The sequence below is a fragment of the Falco biarmicus genome, chromosome W (genome assembly GCF_023638135.1).
Source record: "Falco biarmicus isolate bFalBia1 chromosome W, bFalBia1.pri, whole genome shotgun sequence".
NCBI classification, from domain to species: domain Eukaryota; kingdom Metazoa; phylum Chordata; class Aves; order Falconiformes; family Falconidae; genus Falco; species Falco biarmicus.
In genome coordinates, this window is record NC_079310.1 from 10,013,879 (window position 1) to 10,038,623 (window position 24,745).

Below are 24,745 nucleotides of genomic sequence, written 5' to 3' on the forward strand. Positions count from 1 at the left end.
CTATATTTTCCAATATATATAATCTGGTGGCTGCAAAAAAAGGATGAGCATAAGCAGATAGCTTGCCAAAGATAAATTTGAGAACTTCCATTTTGGTACAAAAGACATTTCTTAGGACCATCTCACTGCTTTGTTTTCTGAAAACAGAGAATACAAGTTAGAACACGCTGCATTATACATTTTAGACTAGTGAGAAGGCCCTAATTGTATTGGCTACATACTGTATGTTGAAAGATCCACAATATCACATAGAACTGGTAGATAAAGTATTGAATTCAGTTCTTACCAGATCCTTAATTTCTAAAATGTCAATATCTTTACCTCAGTGCTTATAGCCATAAAAGATTGTAGAGTGGTTTTCTTTTACATTCCTTTCACACAAGATAACAATTAAAATACTTGATAAATAAACAAAAGGTACATTTTTTAAAAAGATTATGTCAATAATATAAAAGCCAGACATAGAGATTTTTTGTGAGTGACCAAAGCTCACCAAAATCATAATGGGACACCTTAAATAAGCTGAATTTTCTGAGGGCTGGTCCTTGGTATTTTCTAGCAATCAAACAAAAATGATAGCTGTTTTAATTTTTTTTCAATAATACTTTTCAGAGTTCAATTTCTTGAAATGTGTAATTTATTGCAAAGATGCATAGAAAATAAACCCTCATAGAGATAACAATATAGATGGCTATAACTATTTAGATCAAATTTGAAAAATGAAACAGGAAGTCTTAAAGTAAAAGACAAGAAAAATTAAAACCATTTGAAATGTGACCTTCTAGAAGAGAATACCAGCCTTAAAATGTAAAAGCACTCTGGGGTGCTTGTTTGTAAGGGATGAAATTAATCTCATCTATGGTATGCTGTATCATTTTTCATGAGAAGGACAGTAATAGCTTCTGCTATTAAAGCATTCTACCATTTGGAATAATACTGTTGTTTGTGAAAAGCAGGAAGAAATGACAGACCGCAATTTAAATTCCAAATGCATTCATAAAATGTTGGGCATAAAAAAAGAGAATGCAACAAAAGTATTAGTTTTGTTGTTGAACACTATGAAAGTTAGGTCTTTTTTTAAAAATCATATATAAATTACATCTAGACAGAACAATTAAATGATCATATGGTGTGCTTCATGCAGCCATAAAGAATGTCAGACACATTTACCGTTGAATTTGTTGATTTTTTTTTTAATGTAGAGACCAAAATAAGCAAGTAAGAAAATAAACACTGCATGTCAAACCCAGTTGTGTTTTACTCCAGTGACTCAACCTGAACAGTCAAAAGACATTATTTCCATGAAAAGCCTGATAATTACAGGGATGATTCTAAAGTTACTTTATTTTAATGTACCCAAGAAATGTGCTCTAAATCAAGATGACTTTGTACAGGATAAAATAACTGTCTCAAATGATGCTTATAAGGCTGTTCATGCATATATAGTTCTATTATGTTGCAAAACTTAATTTTCCTTATTTAGAAGTTCTACTCAATTTTTTAAACCATGTTTCTCAAAATAAGTTTTAATATTAGGTACTAAAACTCCCAGATATTAAATGTAAAGAAGAAAATCCACAAAAGTGAGCTTGGAAACTTAAATTGTTTAATATAGTTGCCTTCTAAATAAATGAACTGAAAAGCAAATCAGTCTACAGAAAGTCACTTAAATCATTCTGTAAGTCATTCCCTACTATAGCTATAGGGAGCTGCAATCTCTGTTACATATAATTCAAGACAACATACATGCTTAAATAAAAAGTACATCAAGATACTGCATTTAAAGCCATATTTTAAAAGGTATATTCCTACACACTGCTGTCAGTGAACATGCAGAACACTATTATTATTAGAAAGGTTCTCCAAAGAAACAGTAGTAAGCAGAGGAACATGATGATGTCCTCTGAACCTTTTTCTTAGTTAGAATGTATTAGTCAAGCAATTTAAATTATTAACTTGCAAAACAAAGTAGCAAATAATTGCAGTAAACCCACCTTGTTTAACACCTAAGATTGTTAGGAAATATAAATGTATTACTGACACATTATGACCATGATGCATTAAGATTATGTTCTGAGCAAAATTAACACTTCAACTATGTTATCAAAATATTAAATCCTTTATCACATAAATAATATTTAAGTTTCATCAAATTGTAGTGCTTGACAATGTTAGCATATGCATTTGTGTTGGAAATAAGTCTACTTACAACTGAGTCTGTATCTGGACACTCCCTATAAAAAAGTAAAGAAAAAATTTATACAATTATAAAATGCACAAATGATTTTATTCACACAGTTCTGGTACTTCCTTTAATATTTTCAATTAATTTGAAACATTGCACTTGACCCATTTCTCTTTCAAACTGTGTTAAAATTTTCATTATAAATAATCCACATTCAACTGAATGAGATTTAAATAAAAGAAACTGAAAGTTTATGCTAAAAACACTGCAGAAGAAATATTCAGAGTAAATGCTGAAAAACCAAACTCACATCATAGTGCAAAAAAAAAAATTAAAAAAATCAAGGGAAGTCCAGAGTACCATGCTGTATTTTGGATGAATATACTTTAAGAGTCAGGTCTCTATGGATGATGTGCATAATAAATAAAAGTCACCAATCCTAATGAAATAGTCCACATGCAATTGCAAAACATTTTGGACAATAACTAGTTCTTAAAGCAATTAAGACTATTCTTAAAGGAATTCAGAGCTTCTGTCTTTTGGAATTTCATTCTTAGTTTGAGTTTGTCAAGCACAGTTGTAGTCAAGCACCAGAAGATGCTGGAAAAAATAATAGAATAACCTCTTAAGAAACACTTTTTTTAAAAAAAAAAAAGTTGTCAGCAGAAAGGCAGTGATTGCAAGCACATTATTCACAAGTATTATATCTTTCTGCTTGAATTTAAGCAGTATTATTTTAAAAATTTATCGACGCTGAATCTCTCTCACTGATTTATGCAAAAAGCAGAAACAATTATATTTACAGCATGTGGAATTACTTGAGTAGCATACAGGTCCTCTCTAATCTGCACCCTGCCAAATAAAGCCATAAGTACCAGTGTAACTGAACAGTGGTTTTATATAGTCAAACTGAACATCTTAAATGTGTGCTTATTAAAAAAAGAGAAAAAAATCAAATTTGTAGCAAACTAAACCATATTTTCTGAAATGCTAAATGGGTTAAATGTAAAAACTACAGTGACTTTAAAAACAGATATGAAAACTTGCTAACATGGAGGCATTAATGTAGAATTCAGTACAGGCTGTTAAATTGACAGTGAGATGAAGGATCCCATCTCCTCTGAAAGGCCCCACACAAAAAAACCACACGTGACCAAGTTTCTTATTGACTTATCTCCCTCTGCTAGCTAAGCTGAATTCACAGCAATAGAAACAGCTACTTTAAAAGCTATTTTACAGAGCAAAGGGACAATGTATTAGATTTCTCTCAAAAGGTATAACAAACAGTTGTTATGACATCTTCTTTTAAAAAGCATCTGTACTCAAACAAGACAGCCTGAAGTCCATAAAAGGTAAGAAAAGTGAAAGATGTGAGGCAAACTACAATGAAAGCAATTCAGCTCATAATGAAGATTTTCAAAATTAGAAAGCTAATACATCTAAAAAACTAATGGCAGATCTAGTATCATTCAGAGGATTGACAACACCTCACAGGATTCATTCTCATGATATAAAGCAAAACTCAATAGTCTGCAAATGCTGGTGAAATGGAAAATGAGGACATCAGGTTTTAGATGGATATGCTTTTACATTGCTAGATGCATGATCTTTCTAAGATTAAAGAACTAGGTCATGCTTCTACTATAAGGTAACATATTTCAGCAAATGAGGACTCTGTAAGGGAATTTAAGGATTGTAGCTAAAAACTAAACCAAACAGATCATGCAAAGCAGTGATTAGAAAAAGAAGTTAAATCCCTGACTGAACCTGTATAACAATATGCAATAGAATACATTGTGCATGGTATTTCCCTGTGTATAACCATTACTAGACACAATATCCAGTTTAGATGTCAACACATTAAAACCCTGTATTGATAAACTGAAAAGCCTACTGAACATGAGTTTTTCTAGGTGTGGAAAGCCTGCCCTACACAAACTAAACGAGCTTACAGCCTAATTTAACAGGATATTAAGAAAAAACTTGACCTTTAAGTGGAGAGAACTTTCTGATGAAACTTCTGATCAAACTTTGGGGCTAGTTCTGTTTTCAGAGGCCAGTTTTAATATCTTTAATCATGATCCGGATGAGGAGATCGAATGCACCTTCAGTAAGTTTGCAGATGACACCACGTTGGGAGGGAGAGTGTTGATCTGCTTGAAGGTAGGAAGGTTCTGCAGAGGGATCTGGACAGGCTGGATTGATGGGCTGAAGCCAAGTGTATGAGGTTCAACAAGGCTCAGTGCTGGGTCCTGCACTTGGGTCACAACAACCCCATGCAACAATACAGGCTTGGGGAAGGGTGTCTGGAAAGCTGCCTTGCAGAAAAGGACTTGGGGGTGCTGGTTGACAGCAGGCTGAACATGAGCCAGCAGTGTGCCCATGTGGCCAAGAAGGCCAACAGCATCCTGGCTTGTATCAGAAATAGTGTGGCCAGCAGGACTAGGGAAGTGATTATCCCCCCGTACTCGGTACTGGTGGGGCTGCACCTAGAATGCTGTGTTCAGGTTTGGGCCCCTCACTACAAGAAAGGCGTTGAGGTGCTGGAGCGTGTGTAGAGAATGGCAACGATGCTGGTGAAGGGTCTGGAGCACAGGTCTTCTGAGGAGTGTCTGAGGGAACTGGGATTGTTTAGTCTGAAGAAAAGGACTTGGGGGACCTTATCGCTCTCTCCAACTACCTGACAGGAGGTTGTAGGCAGGTGGGGGTAGGTCTCTTCTTCCAGATAACTAGTGAGAGGACAAGAGGAAAAGGCCTCAAATTGTGACAGGGGAGGTTTAGATTGGATATTAGGAATAATGTCTTCACTGAAAGGGTGGTCAAGCATTAGAACGGGCTGCCCAGGGAGGTGGCTGAATCCCCATCTCTGGAGGTGTTTAAAAGACATGTAGATGTGGTGCTTAGGGACATGGTTTAGTGCTGGACTTGGCAGTCCTGGGTTAACGGTTGGATCTGATGATCTCAAAGGTTTTTCCCAAACTAAATGATTTTATGATTCTATGATATGGAGTTCTATCATGTACAGCCTATAACAAGATCATTAGCTGAAGATGAAATCAGAAAAAATTTAGACTAACAATAACATTTTTAAAAGAGGTCATAAATAACTTACAATATTTTACTTAAGGACATAATGGACCCTGTATCATTTGAAAATCCTACATTAAAATGTGATGTTTTAGTTAATTTAGATTAATTTGGATTAATGCAAGAATCTCTGTAAAAGCCTATAGCATGTATTACATAGAAGGTCAATAGCATGCAGTCATACTTCATTCTTTCTGACCTTAGCATCTATTCATTTTTGTACTGTGTATAAATATAGAAATAAATAATGTAATATAAATCAACTTTCAGTCCAATTTATTGAAAGCAAGTGAAATTATTTTAACATTTCAGAGTGGCTGCATTGATTTATATTTTCTGATGGCATCACTGTGCCATGAAAAACAGAATTTCTCTTAGAAAGAGATATCCATATTATCTTTCAACATTAAATAAAATATCTTTGGGAAAAGATAGCATTTAGAAAAGTATTCAGATCCAATGGACAAGCATACAAAGGTATAAAGTGTTTCACACAGTACAGAAGCCAGTTTTAAGCCCTCAGTGCCCGAGAAAATTTTCTTTCTGTGACAGGTCAAGGAAAAACATGATCTCTGATTAATGATACATTGAGTGATATACCCAAGAAGAGTTAATTTGGAGCTTCCTGCCTTTGCTGTCTCCAGAAAGCTACTATTAAGAGCCCTCTAACTTTGCTGGGGCCAGATCATCTGCCAAATAATGGATGGAAGGAGATGCCTGTTTTGCAAGCAGGCTAATAGCATTACATGAGATTAGCTTGAGTAATAGTTCATGTGGTGGCAAAATAATTTTTGTTGGACAAGAAAAGCCAACAGCTACAGAACTCAATCAAACAACAGTACTCAATACTATCAAAATCACCACTTTGCAATTATGTAAATGCAAGAAACAAAAGGCAAATGATTGAACATACTTTTTTGCAGCTATTTGATACTGCAACAGTTTTGCATCACAAAAAAAAGAAAGTGTAGTACATAACTTTCCAAAGGTAATGGATTACTTTTAAAAGGGGACTAAAATTATTTAAAATATTAATATAATCAAATATTTATAACATTTTAATTTAAATATTTTAAACTAAATAATCAGAAAAAATAATTCTGTGTAACAGAGCAGTATTCTCAGATTACTGCTCACCAAAATCACACTACAACATAAAAAAGTAATGAAGAGAGGGTGGAGGAAAGATTAAATCACAGAAAAAACAGAAATAGAGAGGAATGGCTTAAAAAAAAACTGAACACCTTGGAGCACTAATGACATCATGACAGAGAGAAGAAAAAGTATTGTTTAGAAGCATATCACTATTAAAAACAAACACCAAAAGAAAAATAGCTATGACACTTTGTATGTGCAAATAACTAGCATCTGCAGTTCTTAGGTCATTAATTTTTCAGCACAATATTAAAACAACAAAGCTGGTTAAAGAAAAAAAAAAGAATGTATACATATGTTGCCAGATAATATATCTATATATATCTATATTTCTAAGTTTCTGTTAAATTGAAAGCTATTTTCTGTTAAATCAAAATACTTCCACTGAGAAAACACATTTAGAAATTATGAACAAAATACAATGAAATATAGTAACCATAATTACTAATATATAGAATGCTACCAATCCATCTAAGACAGAAAGCGTGCAGTAAATGTGACAAAGGGTATAAATAGGTGTAACAGGTTTATGTGGCAAGGTTGGGGGGGGGGGGGGGGGCGGCGGCGGCGGCGGCTACAGAGGTGGCTTCTGTGAGAAGATGCCAGAAGCTGCCCCTATGCCTGATAGAGCCCATGCCAGCAAGCTTCAAGATGGACCTGCTGCTGGCCAAGGCCAAGCCCATCAGTGATGCTGGTAGTACCTCTGGGATAGCATATTAAGAAGGGGGAAAAAAACAAAATCTGTGCCAGTAGGAGAGAGGAGTGAGAATATGTGAGAGCAACAACTCTGCAGTCACCCAGGTCAGGGAAGAAGGAGGGGGAGGAGGTGCTCCAGGCACTGGAGCAGAGATTCCCCTGCAGCCCATGGTGAAGACCATGGTGATGCAGGCTGTGCCCCTGCAGCCCATGGAGGTCCACAGTGGAGCAGATACCCACCTGCAGCCTGTGGAGGACCCTAGGCCACACAGGGATGTGACCTGAAGGAGGCTGTGCCCCTGTGGGAAACCTGCACTGGAGCAGGCTGCTGGCAGGACTTGTGACCCCACGGGGGACCCACGTTGAAGCAGTCTGTTCCTGAAGGACTGCACCCCCTGGAAGGGACCCACACTGGAGCAGGGGCAGAGTGTGAGGAGCCCTCCGCCTGAAGAGGAAGGAGCGGCAGAGACAAGGTGTGATGAACTGACCACATCCCCCATTCCCCATCCCCCTGCACCACTGGGAAGGAGGAGGTAGAGAAATTGGGAGTAAAGTTGAGCCTGGGAAGAAGGGAGGGGTGGGGGGGAAGGTGTTTAAGATTTGTTTTTATTTCTCATTACCCTACTGCGATTTGATTGGCAATAAATTAAACTAATTTCCCCAAGCTGAGTCTGTTTTGCCTGTGATGGTAATTGCTAAGTGATCTCCCTGTCCTTATCTTGACCCACGAGCCTTTCGTTATATTTTCTCTCCTCTGTCCAGTTGAGTAGGGGAGCGATAGAATGGCTTTGGTGGGCACCTGGTGTCCTTCCAAGGTCAACCCACCACACTGGGACATCAATCATGAGTTAGAATAATGGTCTTTCAGAAATGAATGTGCACATGATTTACTGGAAAAAAAATTTTTTTTTTTCTGTTCTATACAGTACACAAAAGTTTTTCTAACAAAAGAATAAGTGAAGCTTCAGTTCTGCAAACACAGACATACAGTACTTTTTCCACATAACAGAGCTACTATTTCATTAGGAGTACACATGAGAATCATGCTATCTACAATGTTTAAATATAGAAAAAGGGAGAACTAGTTACCCATGCCAAGGAAAGAATGAAGCATGAGTAGACTACTCTGAATACATTTATATTATTTCCCTAAAATCCTTAGTTACAAAAATCTTAAATAGCTGTGATGTTTTCATATTCATAGCATTCCTCTAAACTTGTTATAAAACCATTTGTTGTTAAACATCAGCTAATGTTTATCTCTATACATTTACTAGTTTTCACACAAGACAAGGCTTTAAGTTAGAAATATACTTACACAAGCTCAGTATCTTTTTCTTTTTTCATTATTCCTGATAAACCAAAAGGCTTCCTCTTCCGTGGTTTTATCCCTATGAAACAAACACTTTTCATTTAAAGATCAAAGAGATGAGTATCAAAGAGATGAGTATATATTTAGCAATGTCAAACACTGGTTGTCGTGGTTTAACCCCAGCTGGTAATTAAGTACCACGCAGCCGCTTGCTCACTCCCCCCTCACCCAGAGGCATGGGGAGGAAAATCGGAAAAGAATTTACATCTTGATAAGTATATAAGAACAATTTAATAATTGAAATAAAATAAAAACAAAATAACAATAGTAATGATAACAATAACAGTTATAATGAAAAGGAGGGAGAAGGGGAGAAGAATGAAATCGAAAGGGAAGGAAGAAAAGAAAACTAGTGATGCACAGTACAACTGCTCACCACCTGCTGACTGATGCCCAGCCAGTCCTTGAGAAACTATCTTCCAGCCCTGGCCAACCCCCTCCACCCCAGTTTATATACCAAGCATGACATCCCATGGTATGGAATACCTCTTTGTCTGGTTCAGGTCAACTGACCTGGCTGTGTCCCCTCCCAGTTTCCTGTGTCCCTCCAGCCCTCTGGCTGACAAGGCCCAAGAAATATTAAAATTCTTTAACCATTGTGCATTAGGCTTATAAAGTATTGTAGGTCTCATTTTCATAGAAGTTTGTTTCTCAAGAGAAAAACAGGTTTCTGGTCTACTGAAATACGTTAAAGTTATACATATTCACATGTGAATATCCTTCTCTCCTCAGCTTCAGGCCCTATCAACAAGACTGTTAGGCAAATAATTATGCTACAGCTCACCTTCAACTGCACTGGATGTGTTACATTCTTCAAATTCAATAGGGCCTTAAAGAAATGACAATGAAGATAAATGTTAGGTTAAGTTTAACCTCAAATGAAGGTCAAATCCTAAGATATTTTAACAACTATTAATATTTCCTGAAAATACTAAATAATTCAATTACAAATGTAGGTGGTAATGAAAAACCACAATTACTCTGCCAATGGTCAAACAGATTGCAAAATCATACATGTACAGCAAATCATTTTTTTCACTCTTTCATACTGAAAAATTAAAATACTAGTGCACACTGTCTAAATAAAATTGAATTGCCTATGTTATTAAAAGCACATGAAACGTTTCTAATTTGTTTCCTCTTCTCGTTCAAAATTGCATCTATAATATAGTGTAAGGCTTTCAATTTATCTTCTTTTAATGAACAAGATCTATGTAAAGAAAAATCAAAAAGGAAAAAAACATAGCTATAGCACTAATTTTTATATTCACACTTTTTCTAACTCTGCATTGTTAGTTCCTCTGACTTCATAGTCAGTTACCTGGACAGTTAAAAGTGATGTGCAGAATCTTAAACATAGCAATAAAGAAGATAAAAAAGTTTTAAAAAAATCATTAAGACTAAACAGGACAAAAAAATAGAGAGCACTGGTTAAGTGCCATATCTAAATAAATTCAGTATTGTGGCTTCCCTTTATAATTGTGACAGATGCACTTAACCCCTTAACCAAACTAGCAGTAGTTTGGTACAGGCTCCAAAGGAGGTAAAGGCCTGAGCCATAGCTGGGCCAAGAACTCCTCCAGGAACCCCACAAAGGAACAGTGACACAGTGAGCATTGATACATATAAGCTTGGAACACCGATCATGAGATTAACACATGAATAGTGGGTGGTTTTTCCAAGACTCATTTATCAAGGAACAAAGAAAGTTGCGGGTACAAGAAGTCTCATGCATACTTTTCCTATTGTATGCAATTTGACTACACCACTTTATCCTACAAATGTGGCAGCCTGAGTGAGCCACCTTTGAGCTCTCCCTGCTAGGCAGCGTGGCTGCATGGTGGTGATCTCCTCTTGAGCTGGGATGCCCCTCAAGGTTGCTCCTCAAGGCAGAGAGACCTTTTACCAACAACAGATCTTTGGTAAGTGGCCAATATCATGCAATAACCTTGCATTATAGTGCACTAAGGTTTTGTCTTGGTAACTTTGATTCTGTCTTGGTAACTTTGAATCATTGCTATATCCTTTGTGCAGTACAGTAATAGAGTGAACCTTGTCATCAAACTTTGTTATATCACACTTTTACATCATCATATTTCAATAAAACCACTTTTGTTGATACCTTTGACAGTGGTTAAGTGGTCTAAATCACCCATTCGTGACAAATTGGCATAGTCAGCAGGATCCTAATTCAGCATTCACAACAAGTTGACACAAGGTAACAGCCATTGCAAAGGGCAGTCCTAACCCTCATTCTTTCAATCTGACTATTTAACCCTACTATGAGCCACTTCAGGGAGCAAACTTGCAGAAAAAACAGTGATTTTCCATAAGACCTTGTTCAGGGAGTTAAAATGGCAGAATCACGCCAGCACTTATGCAAGTGCAAAGAAAGCAGAGAGCACATGCAAACTGGCACCATTACTTTCAGCCCCTACTAAGAATTAGCCCCTTGGCCCGTATTTGAAACGGTAACTTACAACTGAACCAACAAAAGTAAAACCAAAGTTTATCATTTTAGCACTGTGACACAGGGGTTATTACTTTTCTTTCTGTAATCATTTTGATGGAGTATACACATTACAGATAAGACAGAGGAAAAAAACCCCACAAAACTGTTCCCAATTCTATACTCTAATGTAGTCAAACTTCCCCTCCCTTTGCACCTTATGCAACTACTTCAAGTGAGAGACTGAAATCTTGAAAACTTCAATTACAAACAACTGGAAGTAAATAGATTGTGGAAACCTCAAATACAGAAACTACTTTCACTCCTGCCCCAAAACACACGTGTTAGTAAGTACTCTGATTTATTTATCTTTATTATGAAATTACAATTATTGTAGAGCATCTACCATAAACTCAAAAGCTGTGCAATTTTCAGGGTGTTTTCACGTAAAATAAAAGCTGTACTTGCAAGCATTTTCCAGTTTTTTCACTTGTATTCTTTTCAAAATGAATGTCTTAAAATAAGTCGCTGATATAAACAGATCTTAGATACAAGAAAAATGGAGACTACAAGCTTCAGTTTATTTTTAAATAGTACAACACAGCAAATCATTGTGCTGCAATTAGAGATACCACAATGAAAGTAAAAAATAATTTAGCTGTGAATTAGCATTGCGAATTACACAACTGGGATTAACTACATGAATCAAATACAAATTAAGTACCTCAAATGGTTCTATTTGTAATGTAACCCTCAAAATGTATATTTAAATCTTGCAGTGTAAATATGTTTCATTCAGTATAAACACTACATTTTGATAGCATTTCTCAAACTGCAAATGAAAAAAATTATGCTTATGTCAAATAGAAAGACAATTGAGAATCTCACAATGTAACTTGATACTCACTGATGTTAAACAACTTTATTTTAGTCATTAGATAAAATGTACCAAATATTTTCTTTGAAAATTTGCAGAGATCTAATGATATTTTTTTAAAGGTGTGCTCAAGGTAATGATTTATATTACTGTAATTAAGACTGAGTCTGCAAAACTTTCCCTGCCATTAAAAAAACCCTGGGTGCTTGTAAAACCAACAGCAGGATGAGAATCTGGAAATAGAACCCATCAATATCTCATTTCTGTATAATGTAATTGTTTGGCTTCCAAATGAAGCTCTTGAGAACAGAATATCAAAAGGCTAATCTCAAATGGCAGTCTTAAATGCACTTTTAAGTTTCAATTATTAAATAACTTCAAATGCAAGTCTAATTATTCAATATGACAAGATGAAATACAAATTCCTAACAGCGCTCCCATTCTACTACTACACATTGTAAATAGATGGATATTATAAGCTGCTCTTCCAATCCCTTCTTCTTTGCTCTCCATTAAATTCACAGTAAAATAAAGTCAGTGTTCTCCACAAGTCAGCAAAACTGGGTGTCTTACAAAATAATTAAAAAAAACCCACCAGAAAACCTGATTCAGGGAACTGTAGATCTCAACATCCTCACACTGATTTAATCAACATTTTAAGTATTTAAACTCTAAAAACTAAGAAAAATACCATAAAACATAGAAGCTGAAGAACAAATCAATTACTTGTTCAGCACTACACTTCAGACAATACATTTTTCATCAGTTTGCTAAGGATTCAGCTACTCCAGTTTCTTACTTCCACACATATTCCCATTTGGCCAGGAGAAAAACAAAAACCAAAGTAAACATACTCATCCCCAAAATAAAAACAGAAGGAAAAACCTGTAAACAACAGAGATTTAAACATATTTTAAGAGAAAAACAAAACTTAAGCTTTTTCAGAATAGCATCTTTTTCTTTACCCTTCCCAGCTATTATGACTGATCCCCAGACTTTTTAAGACTTTTACACTAATGAATAAAATATATAAAAATTCAAGGCTCAAGTAAAACTCATCCTTATTTCAGATCAGTATCTTTAACCATCACTTCTACCACAAGCAGAAAGCAAAGATTTTTGTTAACAACTCAAAGTTTCTGTATTTTGTCCATTACACTTGCCTAACACTTGTCTTTGAGGGTGTTTTTTTTACAGCTTGATAAGAGACAAACACTCACGCTTAGCTGAAACATAAACAGATATGATGATCAGATTAGTATTTTTAATTTCATTTAACAGAAGCCGACTTATCCCCCCAAAATTTATCTTGCTCTGGCAACAATGTATTCTTTTCTCATAGGGAAGACTAAAACACAATCTGAAAAACTCAGTTACTGAAGAATTGGCATAGATAGTAATGAGATGGAAGCTGCACAAAAAAATTCAGTAAGAAGGTTCTACTTTTCACTATGAAGTTAACTTGGAAATTTTAAATACTCTTCCTTCTTAATGATACCTAATACCTTATTAGTGTTAATAGAAAAATCCCTTCTCCCCACACACTCTCTCTCCTTCCCTTGCATCTACTAGCTGCTTTACTACAAGAAAGATAAATATCAACCATGAAAACAGCATTCTCTTACAACAAATTGTTGCAAGAAAAAATGCTTCCATAAAGAAAAAAAAGATGGGTCACTGTAATAGGAGACTCTCCTGAGGGGAACAGAGGTCCAACATACTGACCAGACCCACTTCTTAGGGAAGTATGCTGTTTCCCTGGGGCCTGGGTTAAAGATGTGACAAGAAAACTTTCTACCCTGGTACGGCCCAAGGATTATTATCCATTATTGCTTTTTCATGTAGGAGAATAAAGTTGCAATAAGAAGTTCAAGGGCAATCAAGAGAGACTTCAGGGCCTTGGAACGACTGGTTAAAGGATCAGGAGCACAGGTAGTATTCTACTCTGTCCTTCCAGTTGCAGGGAATGATGAGGGAAGAAACAGAAAGAGCCAGCAGATCAATACCTGGCTCCGAGCCTGGTGTCACCGGCAGAATTTTGGGTTTTTTGATCATGGGTCGGTCTACACACCACCAGGCCTGCTGGCAACAGATGGGGTACGCCTGTCTCAAAGAGGGAAAAGGATCTTTGCGCAGGAGTTAGCAGGGCTCATCAAAAGAGCTTTAAACTACATTTGAAGGGAGAAAGGGATAAAGCCAGGCCCACTAGAGATAAGCCTGGGCATGGCATGCCAGTGTTTGAGGGACAGTGTGCCAGTGAGGTCCTTCAGTCTGCCATATCAGTGGGGGTAGGGGATGGAGATCCACGCGGCAGCAAAGACACAAGGGTTGTTGATGAGTTAGAAACCACAGAAGCACCTGAGAACAGTCACATAGGAATTAGGGCTTCTCCCCCCCAAAAAGGTGACAGGATGAATAGCCCAACTGAAGTGCATCTACACCAATGCCTGCAGCATGGGCAACAAACAGGAGGAGCTGGAAGCTGTTGTGCAGCAGGAAAACTATGATATAGTGGCCATCACAGAAACCTAGTGGGATGACACACAACTGCAGTGCTGCAGTGGATAGCTACAAACTCTTCAGAAGGGATGGGCAAGAAAGGAGAGGCAGTGGGGTAGCCCTGTATGCGAGGGAGTGTTTTTACTGCCTAGAGCTTGATGATGATGATGAAAGGGTTCAGTGTTTATGGGTAAGAATCAGGGGAAAGGCCAACAAGGCAGATATCATGGTGGGAGTCTGTTACAGACCACCCAACCAGGATGAAGACACAGATGAAATATTCTATAAGCAGCTGGGAGAAGTCTCATGATTGCTAGCCCTTGTTCTCATGGGGGACTTCAACTTACCAGATGACTGCTGGAAATACAATACAGCAGAGGGGAAACAGTCTAGGAGGTTCCTGGAGTGTGTGGAAGAGACCTTCCTGCCACAGCTGGTGAGGGAGCCAACAAGGGAAGGAGCCGTGCTAGACCTCTTGTTTGCAAACAGGGAAGGATTGGTGGGTGATGCGATAGTTGGAGGCCATCTTGGGCACAAATATCATGAAATGATAGAATTTTCAATTCTTGCCATCCACATGTGCCAAAAGACAAGCTGGCAAGGAAGATGACCGACCTGGCTGAACAGAGAGCTTTGCCTGGAACTGGGGAGGGGAAGAGAGTTTATGACCTTTGGAAGAAGGGGCAGGCAACTCAGGAGGACTACTACAAGAATGTCAATGTCATGAGGTTATGCAGGGAAAAAATTAGAAGGGCCAAAGCCCAACTAGAACTTAACCTGGCTACTGCCGTAAAAGAAAATAAAAAATGTTTCTATAAATACATTAACAACTAAAGGAGAATGAAGAAGAATCTCCACCCTTTATTGCATGCAGGGGGAAACATAGTGACAAAGGATGAGGAAAAGGCTGAGGTACTTAATGCCTTCTTTGCCTCACTCTTTAATAGTAAAACTAGTTGTTCTCTGGGTACCCAGCCCCCTGAGCTGCTACAGACAGGGATGGGGAGCAGAATGAAGACCCCATAATCCAAGGGGACATGGTTAGTGACTCAGACACACAAGTCTCTGGGGTCAAATGGGATCCACCTGAGGGTACTAAAGGAGCTGGCGGAAGAGCTCACCAAGCCACTTTCCATCATATATCAGCAGTCCTGGTTAACTGGGGCAAATGTGATACCCATCTGCAAGAAGGGCCAGAAGGAGGATCTGGGGAACTATAGGACTGTCAGTCTGACCTCGGTGCTGGGGAAAGTTATAGAGCAGGTCATCTTCAGTGACATCACACAGCTACTTGGAGTCCAAGGCAGTATAAGTTTGACCCTGAAAAATGTCTCACCATTTAAGACACAAAATATGCATAATATTAATTTTTTGATCCTAGTATTTGACATTAAAAACATCTAAGCAACATCAGGTAAATGTGCCAGTATCCAAGTCAATAGTTGCAAAAAGGTCAAACATAGGTGACGACCCCAATTTTCCACTCCTGTTTGATCTTTCTGAACCACACTATCAAAAATGATATAGAACTACACCATCCTTTGGTTTATATCAGCTATGACAGTAAAACAGAGAGGCACTCTGTGAATTAAACTCCCAAGGCTTAGGAAGAAGTTTAATGCTAGTAACAGTATTTCTTATACTGTTTTTGTAGAAACCCCTCCTTCCCTCAAAAAGGGCAACCAATAGAGACAAATTCTTCAAAACAAATCCATTTCAACATTACACAGAAAGCATTTAAATTACAGGCTCTATTAATAAAAGATAGGAATTTGAAATTTTATTGTTATGGTTAAACTTGGGCTTAGGTACAAAGAATGCAAGTCTAAGAATCATTTAAGCCAATTGCCAGATAGGCAAGTGTATGTGTTAAACACATACCTGTAAGAAAGCATCAAGAATTTTCCATTTTAGGCTTTTTGCTAATATTGAACAATTTCACACATATGAAGTTAGATTGATAGCTAAACAAGATGGAAAATGTCTGTGTAGCTAGCTCAATTAGCTAGTGCTTTGACATTTTCCTCTTTTCCTGCACCCATACTATTTAGGCAACAGGTCAAGGGGTACTCCACTGTACCTTCCATTGTCAAAATGCATACAAATTGATATCCATCATTTAAAACGGAATATCTGACGCAGAAGGCCATCCAGGTGATCTATGACAACTAAGACAACAATAAAAACACATTGAAGAAAAAGCAGACAAGATCCTGCAGTTCCTGAGAACTATTATGGACACACCAAGTCCAATGTAAGTCAAGTGAGAATTCATTTTCAAATGCTGAAGTAAATATTCTTGTTCAAGAAAGAGTATGACATACAGACCCAGTTGACCCAGACAGTCAATTCAGTGCAGAAGTTGTCCAATAGTAGTTTGCCCTGGTATAAAGTACTACCACACTACAGTATTATGGCCAATGAAATTATGAGTTAATTAGAAATGGGACCCTGTGCAGCACAACTTAGGGATCAATGTAAGAATACTATATATGCAGGTTAGGATGTATTTCAATTTTATTAGAAAAGCAGAATATGCAACAAGATAGAAGGTTTTGAGTCTGTTTTTAAGTCAAACTTTAGTTTTCTGTTTTGCTTTCCCTAGTTTAAAACCACACTTTTCCTCAATAAGCTTGTTACAATATTCAAGCCATTGCTCTTCTCTAACATTGCAGTCTACTAAAAATGAACTACAGTACAGATGTTTATAAACAGGTTTCCAAATATTTTCAGACTTCAGAAAGTTTCATTTTTTATGCTTTATCTTCTGAAAGAAGAAAAAAAATACACTTCTTCCTTCCAATTTTGCTATGTATGCTTCCTGTGACAATTTCATGTTTGAGAAGGCCATTTAGTTAACATTTATTCTGTCCAAAGAATGTTTTCTGTCTTAAAATAAAATATGCCTCCAACAAATAAAAAAACCTAACCAAAACCCCTTTCCCCTCAATATTAATTCCATATAAGGTTATGCCATTTTATAAAAGTAAACTATAGGTCTTATTTATTGTATTAGCATAAAACATGTCTCAGGACGTTATTTCTATTCTCAGATGTTTAAAAGCTATTCATCCACAATTTTATTATCATAGTAGTACCCATCCTACATACTACTGCATTTTCTGATGACTATCATTTAATTAATATCTTTTTACTACTTAAGTTATTGAAATGAATATTTCTTTGCTCCCACAGCCCAGAAAGATTATTTGCCTCAGGCTGCAACTGTTTCTTTTGTAAGCAGGAAAATTCAAGAGAACCTGACAGTACTTCATTTGAGTCCAAAAATCACACAAAACCCAGCTTTTGCCCTGTTGCATCTACAAATCTCTAAAGGGTTTTTTTTATTATTTTTCCATTTTTGCCCCATCTCTCACTTGCTGCTGAATATATTTATACTCTTACTTTAGTGTTTTAGCTAGCTCTGTGGAAGAAATCATACCAATATACTGCAGAATCATAACAAAGTCCAAAAAAACTGTAACAACTGTATGTTCCCAGAAGGCATGGCAAAAGCATTCTTAAATATTATGTTGATGTGACCTTTTATTGATATTTTTTTTTACACATCAACAACATACACTATTTTCTTTTTTGCTGTTATCTCCTTTTGTTGAACAGTTGAATGCAGTTGAGTTTGGGATTGTAATTTTAAAAAAATTCTTGCTAGACATCACAGACCGCTTTTGATTTCTCAGAGTACTTCAGGGGAAGTGGATGTTCATCCAATTCATTCTGTGAATTGGATGGGCTCTCGTGGTGGTGCACTTTGCCCCCTTCTCTGGGTTGCTCTATGACCTCAGGAATCCCCATTAGGCCTTGGCATTTGTGTAATGAGTTGGGCAGTTAAGTGCCCCTTGACTGTACCAGAAACTCTTGCATGGCTGATGTGGGGAACGGCACTGTCTTACCAGGAACTCCTGTTGCCTGGCCAAGGTAGGGAATGAGAGGGGGGATAATCAGTCATCCCCTGACAGCCCTGGAACAGTCCCAACTCAAATTGTAGCCTGAGTGGAACGGTACCCTTGTTCTTGGAATTTTGAAAAATTACTGGCTCAGGTTAGGCCGGGATGAAAATTTACAGATTACTAAAGTAAATAATCTCGCAACATTACAAACAGTGGTCCTAAGCGAGACCCTTTTTGCTCTCCTGGATTGCAGGGGGCTGTGACCAGCATCTCCCTCTGAGCGGGACACCACTCAGAGGTTGCGAACTCCCAAGTTTACAAAGTTATGAAAACCATTGTCAAAAGCTGATGATGGGGCCTGGGTTGATAACCCTGCTCCTCAAGGCTCAAAGCTTCGCCCGTTGAGAAATGCAAAGGCATTCGACATATTTCACTGAACTCAAGGGGAACTTTTAAAAGGTATACCTTTGTACATTTATATATATATCTATACATCTATTTCTTTGTGTCTATGTGCATGTGTGTGTGAATTGATTTAGGGACCTCATAGCAAGTATAGTATGTGTTACCATTTTTGATCTGTAGTTAAATCACTGTTGTAATTGAAGTGCTTCCAAGATCTTGTGATCCACCTTAAAACTGTGAATAAATCTTAGACAACATTTAGACATAAACCATTGACCAAGTCTGAGACTAGCCACACCTAAGCTCCATCAGGAGTTTAGAAAGCAAGGGCGCCCACTCTAAACCTTGCAACTCAACAGGAGGGTCTCCCTTACCCCTCTGCATCTTTGGTCTCCATGTAAATCATTCTAGCTTGATTTTAACTTGATTTTTCCTTTGTGTGTTTCATGCATGCAATAAGCAATAGAATGAACCTTGCCATCAAACTTTGTGAAGTTGCACTCCCACAAATTCCTATTAAAACTATTTTGTTCATACCTTTGATGGTGATTCTTTAAGCAACCTAAACCACTCATTCATGACAGCTCTTCTTTCTCAAATATGAGTCCGAACATTTTTTCACACACTAGGAAAAGATCACCAAGCTTTCAAGTTCAGGTGTGGATTTGTGTGTGTGTATGTATACATACATGTCAAGAACTTCCTTTCCAACACTATATATTCAATGAAGATGCTACAGCAAAAATAACTTTTGTATTCAATATGAATTTTTCTTGCTACTGCTTAAAATACAATCACACTAAAAGGAAAAGCTTAACTGGCTTCCTCAGAGAATCACATCTGTAGCTGTGGTGAAAATTTAATTAATTGATTACTGCTTATGAAAAAGCCTTTGTCTTTAATTAGGGATTGCTTAACTTGGACAGGGAGCTCAGGGAGCTCAAGGACAACTTTAATGAGCAGGTGGTCTTTGTCCTGAGCCCCCTGAACAAGCAAGATATGAGCAGGACCATCCAGACAATCAATATTGTGTGCAGCTGTGTCATGACAGTAACCCCAACATGCTCGGGTGTCTGGCCAATGACCCTGGCATGTGTGAACCTTATGAATCATGAGATAGTGCACGCCTGCACTTAGCCTAAACTTAATAGTTTGCATACGCTGTGTAAACTATTTTTGTTTTTCACCAAGTATAAAGGTGGGCAGGCTTCGGGACTGGGCCAGAAGCCTCACCTACGGGTGGATGCACCACATAAGAATTTTCCCAGTTACCGAGAGACTCCTGGCACTGGCTGCAACGGGGCTTCCCAGCCAAAGGGTGGGCCTGGATGATGTTAAGGTGGTAATTGGTGATGTATCCTTTTCTTAGTCTCTGTAATGCTTTGCAGTAATAATTTGATGCTTTGCTCCTATTGCTCTTTTATCATATTGTGCATAATAACTAGTACTGTTTCCTTTTATCATATTGCATGATATTTTTTTATTTATTATAGTGTAATATAATAAACTGCATTTATTCTTATATTTGATTTGGAGTCCATTTTTGCTTGGTATCCAGTCAATCAGCAAAACAGTAGTCCTGCCTGCCAAATAATGTTAAATTCCTAGTTGGTTGGTATATTCAGCTAATATTGGCAATGCAATACTATCAGTTTTCCACTTGGATTAAGAGACTTTTAGAGCAAAACCTGTACAGTTCTAATTTTCCAGACAATTAAAAATAAATAACTTGTAAATTAAAACAAGTTTTCAAATTAGGTATATGTAATTTTTTATTTTTTTTAAATCTATGCTGGTAAATGAAACTTCCTAAAGCCTACACCAGCTTTGGCAGGTTTCTTGTCTTTGAAGGAACTCAACTTTTGCAGGCAAAATCAAATATATATCTAGGACAGGAACCAAGACATATTTGTTGGTACAGATCTTGAGCTTACATCTCCTCTTTGAAAACAGAGCTGTAACAGCACAGCACCCTTAAAGATTTGCCTCAAGCCCAGCTTTTTATAAAAATCCTCAAAAATATCCACACTTAATTTCTCCCATTATCTTCTGAAATATAGCAATGGACTGCCTTCTTTTACAAAGGATACTTTACTGAATCTCTTGGGCACTGTCAGTATTGAACTAAACTCATTCCTTGGTCAACCATCTGTGTAGAATTATGTATGGGCACAGGCTTTGAGAAACTGAAACACTTCTGGCTATTTATGCATCTAGTCACAAGTGTTGACCACATTAAAATATTCATAATATTTACAGAAAATATAAAGAAAATAATTTATAAGAACATAAACGCTTGCTTTGTTATACTTCTTTGTAGAAAAGGAACTCTAAGATATGCAGAGCTGTTAAAAAAAAAAGTATTAACCATTTTTATTGTTTATTGCCATCTATTTTGTTGCTGTTTAGCTTCCTAGAAAAGCATTTATATCAATTCTATGAATTATTGTAGACAAATTGTAAAGGAATGAAGGCAGGTTAATTAACATTGATAATATACAGCTGTGGGCTGGATTCAGGGGTGGTGAGTTGGCTGATGTGGATGATGTGCAGCTGTGGCTGGTTCCTGCTAAGTAGTTAAATAGCTCTAAGGACCACATGAAGCTGGATGAAGAGGGACTTGGAGTCTTTGAATGTAGGAGAGGCCCTGAGAGAAGAGAAAGGCCTGTATGAGGGGAGGCTGGCTGGAAGAAGAGTATGGAGAAGAAAGATTCTGGATGCAGTGGAGGCAAGCAGCAGGGTGGACTGGCCTGAAGAGGCTGAAGAAACAGTGTGGACAGTAGATGAACTGTTGAAACCTTGTGGGGGGTTGGTGGCTGTGCTGGGGCAAGGTGTGGGAGCTACCTATTGAAGTTAATCTGGTATGGGATAGTAAAAGCCTTGTTGCAGCTGGCTAGTTTTGATAGTGCTATGACAAATTATGTTATCTAACCAACCCATGGAGGAAAAAAAAAAGAGCCATATGCAGCACTATCTTAAGTCTTTCTCTCAAAGCAGAGTTTATTATTCAAGTGCATTAAAAAAAAAACTAGTAGCTTTAATCAAAGCAAGTTTCAGTATTCCGTGGCCCTTGCTTTGCATCTCAATCTCTGGGGAAGAACTAACTTGTTGCTAAAATTTCTTGGAGGAATGCAGGTGTCCTTAAACCCTTTTTCATCTACTTGATCTTGTTAATCTTGCATGTTTCTTCATTAGATAGAAAACATGTAGTTTAACACAACACGCTAATGTAAAAAGGAATATTAACATGGAGTGAGCACAACTGTGCATTTACAGTATGCTAGTTACTTTGCACTAGCTTCCTAGTAGTGGTGCAGCTTGCATCAGTGCTCTTGCATTTGCTTTGGGGGGGGGAACCCAAAACAAACCCAATGCATAAGCAGTGCCCCATAGGCATTTAGGACTAAAATGCATATAAAAACAATTAGAAAAGACCTGATGGCATGTCAAATTTAGACTGAACTTTGCATTAACTCCCTGTTGCCACCAACAGCCAGCCACATCGAACCATATGTTATCAGAACCATAAAGCATCAAGGATTCAGGCAATGCTGGCAGCATTAATGACCTTGTATAGAATTCAGATTAAACAGTTCTGATTACTATTTGGATGGCAAACAATTGTTTATTAACAATTTTGCAGCCTGTGAAAATGCCACATTGCTTTTACTAGGAATGCCATACCTAAATGGAGGACTATAAGGATGTTACAGGGTTATGCAGGGAGAAGATTAGAGAGGCAAAAGCCTAGCTAGAGCTCAAGCTGACCACTGCCATAAAAGATAACAAAAAATGTTTTTACAAATACGTTAATGACAAAAGGAGGGCCAAGGATAATCATCCTTTATTAGATGTGTCAGGGAACGCTGTTGCAAAGGATGAGGAATAAATAGGCTGAGGGACTTAATGCTTTCATTGCCTCAGTCTGTAATAGAAAGACCAGCTTCCCTCTGGGTACTCAGCCCCCAAACTGGAAGACAGGGATGAGGAACGGAATGAAGTCCCCACGGTCCAGGAGGAAACTGTCAGTGACCTGCTGCCCCACTTAGAAACACACAAGTCTATGGGGCCGGATGGGATACACCTGAGGGCACCGAGGGAGCTGGTGGAGGAGCTCGCCAAGCTGTTCTCCATCATTTATCAGCAGTCCTGGCAAACTGGAGAGGTCCCAGAAGACTGGAGGTTAGCCAGTGTGACGCCCATCTACAAGAAGGGCCAGGAGGAGGATCCAGGGAACTACAGGCCTGTCAGCCTGACCACAGTGCCAGGAAAGGTTATGGAGCAGATCACCCTGAGTGCCATCATGCAGCATGTGCAGGGCAACCGGGGGATCAGGCCCAGCCAGCATGGGTTTATGAAGGGCAGGTCCTGCTTGACTAATTTTATGATATTTTAACAAATGCAAACTTCTAGCCCCTCCATAAAGTTCAAGTTTATTGGATGGATAGTGAATACAAGAAGCATTTTTATGGGCTTGTGTTTTTCACAGCCCAAAGTCTAGATGCTTTTACTGATACACTTGGACAATTTGCATGTGACTACTCCTCTTTGCCAGATTTTCTCTGCCTACTTGTGTGGTTAAGAATACAGGGTTGCAGTGTAAATCACATTCTGGCTGATTCCAATTGTGAAAGATGGATCAAGCTAGTGCAAAAGCAATGAAGAAATATTTATTATAGTTAAAAGATGACCCAACACCCCTTTCACACTGAATAATGGCACAGCATTACCAACAACCACTAACAATAACACCAGAACAAGTTAATGAAAATAAATAATTAAATTTTACTTTTGCTCCTGATTTTTTTGAAAATGCAGCTGAGTCTTCTCATTTGGCCTTCAAAGGTACCTTTTCTGGGTAAACTGTGTAGTGGAAAAAACCTAATACAGGGACAAACACAGTTTCCCACATACAAGAAGAGGGCACGGTAATTCAGTAGCTAAAAATGGAAAATCATTCATGACCAACTACAACTATATAGACATTCACAAATATCTTTAAACATATTATATATTATCCTGCCAATTTCAGACATAAGATCTTAGAAGAACATGAGCTCATACTTCCTAGCAGTTTCTATTTCATGTGGCATCAACTTTTCATACTGGAACAAACCAATATTTGTTTATAGATTATTATTAGATTAAGTAAATAAAGCTAGAAGTCATTGATATGTCACTGAACTGGAATACATATCATCTCCACTACTGATTTAACATATACTTTGGGTAAAAAGTAGACCTTTTCTGCCATGCTATAAATGAATTTTCCAGGGAACATGGAGCAGAAGCCTATCAGAAACAGAAAATTGATTCATCAGAAGTGGACAACAATAGTTTTGATCAACACTGCAGGACCATGAGTGACAGAAGCATCTTCCAATTGATGGTATTACACCTGCTATTAAACCTAGTAACAGGAACATGTAAGCTTTAGAAAACAGTTCAGAGAACAAATTAAATTCTGACCTGAAGCCTGACTGGTTATTGTATGCCATGCCACCTCTCTTTCTGTTTTTCAGTGTTTTACATTTAAGTGATTTTCCCCCCAGTTAAAATTAAAAGATTTGCAACTGAATGTGGCTATTTTTTTTATGCTGAATAGAAAAAAATAATGAATAAAGCTTCTTCAAATATTGTATTAATACTAAACATTCAAAATAAAGTAAATTCACTAAGAATTAAGTGCTAAAGCTGACTAAAGTTATTTAGGTAACAGTTAAAAAAGCCATTGTAAGGAAGTCAATAAATGAAGTTAAACTCACAAAGCATTACTGATTGAAAGACATATTATTTGTACTACAAAAACAGTGTGTTAAACTCGAGAAGCCCCTGTATATTAAGACTTCAGATGACAAATTAGCCACCAGAGGGAGCCCGTACAATCTGGTATAAATGACATCACAGATACAAAGAATTTGCAGACATGTAGATGAGAGATTAATAACCTATATCTAGAAACCTTTACAGTAAATTACTTATAATTTATGCAATAAGACAGCCTTTCTCAGTACTTCCTTTCAGATTTGTTCTTATTTTTACAGATTAAATAAAAGTAAACTCCACTATGAAGTACTATAACTATAGCTAGAATATACTGAAATAATCTAAA

General features: G+C 37.4%; 1 pseudogene; it reads right to left on the reverse strand.

The window, feature by feature from the left end:
* The window catches only part of LOC130141898 (F-BAR domain only protein 2-like), a 78,714-nt pseudogene that overhangs the window by 19,009 nt on the left and 34,960 nt on the right, over positions 1–24,745 (reverse strand).